The following is a 246-nucleotide window of genomic DNA, read 5'->3' on the forward strand; positions in this document are numbered from 1 at the left end:
GTGTGACATTGGATATAGTTTTGGGGTTTATTTCCCTGATGTTCATATTGATGCTACTGAAATTTCCACGACGTGTCTCATTGCGTTAGTGGCTTCCCTGGTGTTGTTTCATTAAGCGTGGATGTGATCATGGCGAGCAGCGTCCTTTCTGCAGTTGCTTGCAAGTGTGATAATCCTCTGAACTAAATTTTCGGTGAATAAACATGCTCTGTAGATGAGAATGTGGCGGCTTTTCTTCTCTGTGTA

Source organism: Penaeus monodon, chromosome 25 (assembly GCF_015228065.2).
Source record: "Penaeus monodon isolate SGIC_2016 chromosome 25, NSTDA_Pmon_1, whole genome shotgun sequence".
NCBI lineage: Eukaryota > Metazoa > Arthropoda > Malacostraca > Decapoda > Penaeidae > Penaeus > Penaeus monodon.